The sequence below is a fragment of the Pavona decussata genome, unplaced genomic scaffold (genome assembly GCF_977016875.1).
Source record: "Pavona decussata unplaced genomic scaffold, jaPavDecu1.1 SCAFFOLD_143, whole genome shotgun sequence".
Classification (NCBI taxonomy): Eukaryota; Metazoa; Cnidaria; class Anthozoa; order Scleractinia; family Agariciidae; genus Pavona; species Pavona decussata.
The window spans coordinates 201,235-209,537 of NW_028145556.1; positions in this window are offsets into that span (position 1 = coordinate 201,235).

Consider the following 8,303-nt stretch of genomic DNA (forward strand, 5'->3'; position numbering starts at 1 on the left):
TTACCTTTAGGGGTTAGTGATTCTTAAGTTTGGGGGTTAGTTTTTTTCTTTTAGGGGTTAAGGATCCCTGCATTTGGGGGTTAGTTAGTTAGTTTTCTTACGTCTGGGGCTTAGGGATTCTTACGTGTGGGTGTTAGTTTTCTTACGTTTGGGGTTTAGTAATTCTTACGTTTGGGGGTTAGTTTTCTTACGTTTAGGGGTTAGTAATTCTTAAGTCTGAGGGTTAGTTTTCTTACGTCTGGGGTTTAGGGATTCTTACGTGTAGGGGTTAGTTTTCTTACGTTTTGGTAGTTATTAATTCTTAAGTTTAGGGGTTAGTGATTCTTATGCTTGGAGGTTAGTTTTCTTACGTCTGGGGGTTAGTAATTCTTACGTTTGGGGGTTAGTAATTCTTACGTTTCGGAATTAGTTTTCTTACGTTTGGGGGTTAAGGATTATTACGTTTGGGGGTTAGTTTTCTTACCTTTAGGGGTTAAGGATTTTTACGTTTGGAGGTTAGTTTTCTTACGTTTACGGGTTAAGAAGTTTTGGGGCTAGTTTTGTTATGTTTGGGAATTAAGGATTCTTATGTTTAAGGGCTAGTTTTCTTACGTTTAGGGGTAAGTACTTCTTAAGTTTTAGGATTAGTTTTCTTACGGTCGTTAATTTCTAACAAAAATATGTTCTAATTCCTTTTGTTTGGACGCTCTTTCGATTGGTAACATTCCTGATTAAAAATGGCTTTCTACCAAAATCGTCACTTTGTTTTTCCGTCCATTTAGGGGTGAGTATTTGTCTTTGCCTTCGTCAGCGTCAAGTCAAAACAATGAAAATGGAATCAGCTTGCAAGTAAACCTACTATGGAGTATTTTTTGTGCCTCTCGTGGGAGCAGAGTCATAGAACTGCCTCTGAGGGGAATTGGGTAGGTACGCCAAAAAAAGCCACTTTTGGTTAGGTCGCCAATTTCTAACAAAAACGTGTCCCAACTACGTTTTTCTAGACGCTCTCTCAATTGGCAGCATTCTTGATTAAGAATGGCGACCTACCAAAATCGTCACTTTGCTACCCCGTCCATATACAACGCGTATTTGACTTTGCCTTCGTCAGAGTCAAGTAAAAACATTGAAAATGGATTTAGATTGCATGAAGGCCTACTATGGAGTAGGTTTTGTGCCTCCCTTGGTAGCAGACTCATAGAACTGCCCCTAAGAGGGGTGGGGTAGGCCCACCAAAAAAGTAAACTTTTGGTTAGGTCGCCAATTTCTAACAAAAATATGTCTCAACTACGTTTTTTTGGACGCTCTTTCGATTGGCAACATTCCTGATTGAAAATGGCGACCTACCAAAATCGTCACTTTGCTTCCCCGTCCATATAGGTGTGACTATTTGACTTTGCCTTCGTCAGAGTCAAGTAAAAACATTGAAAATGGAATCAGCATGCAAGAAAACCTACTATGGAGTAGGTTTTGTGCCTCCCTTGAGAGCAGACTCATAGAACTGCCCCTGAGGGGGGTAGGGTAGGCCCACCAAAAAAGTGCACTTTTAGTTAGGTCGCCAATTTCTAACAAAAATGTGTCCCAACTACGTTTTTTCGGACGCTCTTTCGATTGGCAACATTCCTGATTGAAAATGGCGACCTACCAAAATCGTCACTTTCCTTCCCCGTCCATATAGGGGTGAGAATTTGACTTTGCCTTCGACAGAGTCAAGTGAAAACATTGAAAATGGAATCAGCATGCAAGAAAACCTACTATGGAGTAGGTTTTGTGCCTCCCTTGGGAGCAGACTCATAGAACTGCCCCTGAAGGGGGTAGGGTAGGCCCACCAAAAAAATGCACTTTTGGTTAGGTCGCCAATTTCTAACAAAAATGTGTCCCAACTACGTTTTTTTTTTGACGCTCCTTCGATTGGCAACATTCCTGATTGAAAATGGCGACCTACCAAAATCGTCACTTTGTTTCCCCGTCAATATAGGGGTGAGTATTTGACTTTGCCTTCGTCAGAGTCAAATGAAAACATTGAAAATGGAATCAGCACGCAAGAAAGCCTACTATGGAGTAGGTTTTGTGCTTCCCTTGGGAGCAGACTCAAAGAACTGCCCCTGAGGGGGGTAGGGTAGGCCCACCAAAAAAGTGCATTTTTGGTTAGGTCGCCAATTTCTAACAAAAATGTGTCCCAACTACGTTATTTTGGACGCTCTTTCGATTGGCAACATTCTTGATTGAAAATGGCGACCTACCAAAATCGTCACTTTGCTTCCCCGTCCTTATAGGGGTGAGTATTCGACTTTGCCTTCGTCAGAGTCAAGTGAAAACATTGAAAATGGAATCAGCATGCAAGAAAACCTACTATGGAGTAGGTTTTGTGCCTCCCTTGGGAGCAGACTCATAGAACTGCCCCTGAAGGGGGTAGGGTAGGCGCACCAAAAAAGTGCACATTTGGTTAGGTCGCCAATTTCTAACAAAAATGTGTCCCAACTACGTTTTTTTGGACGCTCTTTCGATTGGCAACATTCCTGATTGAAAATGGCGACCTACCAAAATCGTAACTTTGCTTCCCCGTCCATATAAGGGTGAGTATTTGACTTTGCCTTCGTCAGAGTCAAGTGAAAACATTGAAAATGGAATCAGCATGCAAGAAAGCCTACTATGGAGTAGGTTTTGTGCTTCCCTTGGGAGCAGACTCATAGAACTGCCCCTGAGGGGGGTAGGGTAGGCCCACCAAAAAAGTGCATTTTTGTTTAGGTCGCCAATTTCTAACAAAAATGTGTCCCAACTACGTTATTTTGGACGCTCTTTCGATTGGCAACATTCCTGATTGAAAATGGCGACCTACCAAAATCGTCACTTTGCTTCCCGGTCCATATAGGGTGAGTATTTGACTTTGCCTTCGACAGAGTCAAGTGAAAACATTAAAAATGGAATTAGCATGCAAGAAAACCTACTATGGAGTAGGTTTTGTGCCTCCCTTTGGAGCAGACTCATAGAACTGCCCCTGAACGGGGTAGGGTAGGCCCACCAAAAAAGTGCACTTTTGGTTAGGTCGCCAATTTCTAACAAAAATGTGTCCCAACTACGTTTTTTTGGACGCTCTTTCGATTGGCAACATTCCTGTTTGAAAATGGCGACCTACCAAAATCGTCACTTTGCTTCCCCGTCCATATAGGGGTTAGTATTTGACTTTGCCTTCGTCAGAGTGAAGTGAAAACATTGAAAATGGAATCAGCATGCAAGAAAACCTACTATGGAGTAGGTTTTGTGCCTCCCTTGGGAGCAGACTCATAGAACTGCCCCTGAAGGGGGTAGGGTAGGCCCACCAAAAAAGTGCATTTTTGGTTAGGTCGCCAATTCCTAACAAAAATGTGTCCCAACCAAGTTTTTTGGACGCTCCTTCGAACGGTAACATTCGTAATTTAAAATGGCGACCTACCAAAATGGTCAGTTTGTTTCCACGTCCATATAATAATAATAATAATAATAATAATAATAATAATAATAATAATAATAATAATAATAATAATAATAATAATAATAATAATAATAATAAAATAATAGCAACTGTTTTTATCCACGGAATCCTTATCACTAAAACGTGGCCTTCTTAAGAGCCGTACGCATTAAACCTAGTGCTTAAAAGCTAAGGCATTAAAATTAACAAACGCAATTGAAAAATTCTTAAAATAAGTGCTAAAAGTAAGTTAGAAAATTTTTAAAATACAATAGCGGAGTAGAAACTATTTAAAGAAGTGGCCTGCTTAGCCTCCGATGACAGACTGTTCCATGTTACTGCGCTACTATTAACGAAAACTTTTCTTTAGGGCCTCAGTGTTCGATAAACAAGTTATATTGTGCACCTCGCAGATTATGTCTATGAATGGTATTAAAGCTAGCGAATTTATCAGACAGGTATTCGGGTACGAGGTTATTTACAATTTTTGAACATTAAAGATTTCAGTTGTTTGGCACGTCTGTCAGCGAGGCTATTTTTTATTTAAGAGCATGGAGAATCCGGGCAGATCTGGCGTCCCAACTAGACCCTGTTATTATGCCTGCAGCCCTGTTTTGTAAGTTCTCTAGTTTTTGGCTGAGGCCATTACCGATACAGCCCCAGACAGCGCTGCACTAATCGAGATGCGGAAAAATCAATGACTTGTAAATCGTGACAAGGGTACTCTGGAGACATATTGGTCTTAGCCTCCTCAGGGCAGCAAGTACTTTGGCAACTTTACTGACGACTTCGGAGATGTGAGCCTCCCGCCACGAGAGCGTTTCATCAACATGAACGTCCAGGCATTTGTAACTATTGACTGTTTCAATTGAATGCTCATCAAGGCATATGTGAGGTTCACTAGGGAGCAAAGACATTCTCTGCCTTGTGCCTGTAAACAGACATTTAGTCTTGAGGACATTAGAGTCAAGCCATTGTTTCAGATTGTCTAGATCGTGAGTCAGGGATGAAAACAGCTCTTCAGGATCTTTGGATGCAAACGTGAGATTAGTGTCATCGGCGTACCTTCTCGTATCTGACAGAAGATTACAGTTTGGGAGATCATTTATGTACAGTAAGAATAGCAGGGGGCCAAGAATTGGACCTTGAGGCACCCCACAACCAGTGAAGCTAGTTTCAGAATTTACGTTGTTTATAACTGTAACCTGAGTTCTATCAGAGAGGTAGTCTCGGAAAAGATTGAGACTTTCACCTTTAAACCCATACAGCTCCAATTTTGATAGGAGGATCTCATGGTCAATAGTATCAAATGCCTTTTTTAAGTCAATAAATAAACAGAATGGCATTTGTCAAACCGTCGTCGATGTTACAATACCAATTATCTGTGATATCAATAAGAGCTGTAAGAGAAGAGTGCATAGGTCTAAAGCCAGATTGAAATTTCGAAAGTAGCTTATTGTCATTTAAATATCCATATACCTGATTAAAGATGGCTTTTTCAAAGAGTTTGGCAGTTACAGAAAGTGCAGAAATTGGCCTGTAACTAGCTGGGTCAACCCTCGAGTCAGCTTTGAAAATTGGAGTTACTCTAGCACTCTTCCAGTCTTTAAATTTGGGAATGATTCCAGTGGAAATAAATAAATTAAAAATGTGTCAGGGAAGACGCATTATGTTGAAGATGGTAGTGTTTGTAAATGGAGCACGACTTTCTTTTGTGACCGTTTACGCGCTCATGCAGGTGCCCACGTGTATACCCCACATATCCTGCATACAAAACAATACAATACAAAACTGGTTTATTTATTTCATCATTAAGGGTACATTAAATTTATAAATACATTAAATGTGTAAAAACAGAGAAATTAAATGCAACTTCTTTTACTAAATACACTGGACCGCCGGTAGCGAAAGCTAATCGAAGCGGGTAGAGTAAGACAAGAAGAAGATATATAAACTATTAAAGAGTCGACACTAAAAGAAATAACGGAGTCAGTAGAGTATACTAAGAGAATGAAGTGATTACTTTATGAAATAAGTATATTTAGACATATATTTACATAGGTTACATATAAATTTGTACATTGTTGGTTGACAACGGGGGGCTTGGCTTCTTGCACCTTAAGATCTTCATTGAGCTTCCGACTTACAAACACAGGTTGGATGGCAGTTCCTACTTTTAAACGTAGTCTACTAAGTTACCGTTTCACAACGTTCGCCGAACTGTGATCTTTAAACGGTAGGATGACTCTAACAGTATTCGTTTTCTCTTGTGACGATGGATAGGGCTGTGGATCAGACACCTTAGTGTCGATGAGCTTTTTGATGACCGTGTCAATTAGGTGTTGTGGGTATTTAAGCTAACACTTCTCTCAGCCGTGGAAATGTGACCAATCAGTGTCGGTTATCGGTATGCCCGGTCTAGCATGGCGTTAATTAGTTTGCAACGATCATCTACGTGGCTCTGGTAGTGAAGTAGGAGGCCTGTGTTGGTGGGCTTGATGTAAATTTTGGTTTCGATCTTGGGACGGCATGTACCTGCCCCAAGAGTACAGGGCCTTGACTATATTGGACAAAAACTAACTCTCTAATATATTCCGTTTTTACTAGCAACTACGCGATCTTAAACTTTATTACCCCTGAAGAAGGCTTATGCAAGTAGCCGAAACGTTGGGACATTAAGATATTTTTAATACCTTTCAACCAGTGTAACATTTTTATATTTATTATGCAACCACCTGGTTAAAAATTCAGTTTTTAAAACTGAAAGGTATCAGATATCGTATATTGATTATACGACTGATAAGGGATTCAGTTTATCGTCAAGCCACCTGGCCAGAATATAATTATATGTCTGTATAGCAGATAACCGAGTATAGGGCGCATAGCTAGACGTTCTTTGTGAGTCCGTATAGGTGCGCTAGTCTAGAACCTTTAGGGCGAAGAGAGTCGCGATCGGCTTAGGCAGTATCCTACCTAAGAGGCTGCAAATCTCTTTTTCCTTTTGTAAGAGGGGGTGGTAGTAGGTTGGTGGTCTACCCTTAGTTTTGGGCCTCTCTAGACTAACGGGTTTGAACTTGCTGGTATCGTTTATGGAAGCCTGAGATAGCAAGCGAAGGTATTGAGATTTGTCCATAACAGCGACTCTAGATCCTTCGTCGGGTTTTGTAATTACGATGTCGTCGCGTTTTACCGGAGGTATGTAGATGACACCCTTACTATAATGCCGGAAAGACGGTAACCACTGACCGCTTTTTACCGTGAAATTCCCTGTGGAGACCGAACATGACGGGTCGCTTCCCTTTCTTGGCGTGGAATTACTCAATCGCGCTCCCAAGATCGAAACCAAAGTTTACACCAAGCCCACCAACACAGGTCTCCTACTCCACTACCTGTTTCTGATCAAGCTACGATGGCCCATTTACAGAAGTCTTCATTAGGGTATATTACTTTTGCGTACATCAAGTTGGGATTAATCTGAAAATTAATCCTCAATTAATCCTTAATTCTACGAGGACTCATTGTGATTAAGTGTTTAAAACATAGAGGAAAACGTTTTCTTAAAACCATCGAGGCACTCACACGTAGACATAGAAACAAACAACTCACCTGTTTCTCAGCATACAAAACAGAGAAAACGAGAAAAGTTGATTGTTATATACATGGAATTAAGAGAAAATACAAAGTTGATTCAGGAGCAAACTTAAACAACGAGTTAACCCAATGGTAGACATTAGGTTTCTACCGCTTGAAAATCGCACGAACACAGATCGATAAAAATAGCTATAAATGTTGGTCCAAAGAAGGCACTTGCAATGTAATTTCATCCACGGAAACGGACTGGGGCATTTGGTTTCCATTTCTCGAACGTCTCCCTGCCCACAATGAATAAGACATCATTTTCAAAACAAACATTATTTTTCAAGCGTGAGACGAACGAGTAACGTTTTGTGTTCTCTCGCGCTTCATATTCCCCTAACTCACGACTGCAAAATACATATTAAAGTGGCCGTAAGTAATGCCTGTCATGCGATCTTATGAAGGCTCACTGTAAAGTAGTGTAGCAGCTCGTGTAAGCTTGTAATTAGTAAGACTGTTCACAGTCCCCGTATTTTTCCGTGGGATTCTCGAGACAGGTACACCTCGATGTTGCTGCCGCCATCTTGGTTTGTAAAAGCGAGCGCGATCTGGGGGAGCGTCTAAACTACCGAGGGGAGCCGGAGTGGGGTTTAGTTGAGTAGGGGAGGGGAAGCGTCGCCCCCCGCCGCCTCCGAACTCCGCTTCCCTCCCCTCGGTAGTTTAGATACTCTCCCCAGATCGCGCTCACTTTTACAAACCAAGATGGCGACAGCAACATCGAGGTGTACTAGGAATTAGTTGTGTAGCAGCTGGTATTGTTTTTAGGGTTGAGGGTATTATTCCATCGTCTATCCTATTGTTTTCAACAGGGGTTGCAAGCCAATCACGTGAGACCTTATCAGAGTTGCAACATCGCCCTTACCGTGTCAAGTGATTTTGTATCTGTTTTCGTCTGGCTTTTGGGACTGTATCAGGACGAACGTGTCAATCAACAGCAGGCATGGAGACGTTGAAGATATTGCAGCCAAAAGGCCCCGCTTCACCCAGTGTATACATGTATAAAATGCATGGGAATCCAGGGGCACAACAGCAGCCCAAGCTCGCGTCACTAGAGAGCGTGTAATAATTAATCACTAGTGGAACGATGACCTTTGAGTGCAAGCGATATTGGGTTACAGGCAGCCGTTGAGAATTCATAAAACTTTGAAATCACTGTCACTCTATTGACAGTGATTTCAAAGAATGCCCGAAACGGTAAAATAACCCCCAAACGCATGAGAATACACCAGAGGTGAGTCCG